The following is a 925-nucleotide window of genomic DNA, read 5'->3' as shown; positions in this document are numbered from 1 at the left end:
TACAAACAATGACTGCCTGACAGTGACTGTGATTTCCGTGAAAGAACAGAGAAAATTTAAAAAAAGACAATAAATACGTAAACAGACAATGTGCGGGAAAAATGGCGGGACATAGCACGCACCCTTGCACATTGGGTGCAAAAATTCAAAAGTATTGTCATTTAATTATTTACATGTTAGATTGAAATTGCTTCGAACAATTATCAAGATAAATGTATTACCTGAATCAGTTTCAAATGTCCAAAAGATACATTAAAGTCTTGAGACAAAATGCAATTTTCAGTAGGAACGAACCTTTGAAACACCCTGTATATGGCAGGTTACGACCCGTCAGAATGAAAGGAAAAAAGAAGCATCCCAAAAACCCATCAAACAATGCCTATTCAATTTTTTTTTTTTTGGGGGGGGGGGGGGGAGTAAAAGAGGTGTGTTATGGGATTTGTGCAAGTAGAGAATTGCCAACTTTACGTCACGTGGTGCAAACTCACAGGACTTGCGTGGAAGTTTGTCTTCGAAGCCTCGCTTCTCAGCCAAAACACTCCTTTTTCAGACAATCTCTCAGCCGCGGACATTTTCAGCCGCTCGATGGGGTTTATTTACTAAACACCATAATCATTTCTTACGCTCTATTTCTCAATCTGGGCGTAAAGTTAGCTGTTTCAGCGGAAAAGTTAAGCAACTCGGGTATATTTTATTCCCAAAGGCTTGGCTACTAAGCCTGGCATCAATTTCTTTTACGATAAGGAAGGAAGCTGTGTCGACACCACCACAGCTTAGTCATAAAACTTAATATGCTTAAGTTACTCGTAACCACTATCTATTACTCGCTGATTTATCCGAAAACAGAAAACCTCCGAAATTCGCTTCAAGTAACTAGCGCACGGTCAGATCTTATCCTTTTGGTCTTGAGAGAATGCTTTGGTAC

Source organism: Montipora capricornis, chromosome 7 (assembly GCF_036669925.1).
Source record: "Montipora capricornis isolate CH-2021 chromosome 7, ASM3666992v2, whole genome shotgun sequence".
NCBI lineage: Eukaryota > Metazoa > Cnidaria > Anthozoa > Scleractinia > Acroporidae > Montipora > Montipora capricornis.
The sequence above is the reverse complement of the archived record's forward strand: the minus strand, read 5'-3'. Positions refer to the sequence as shown.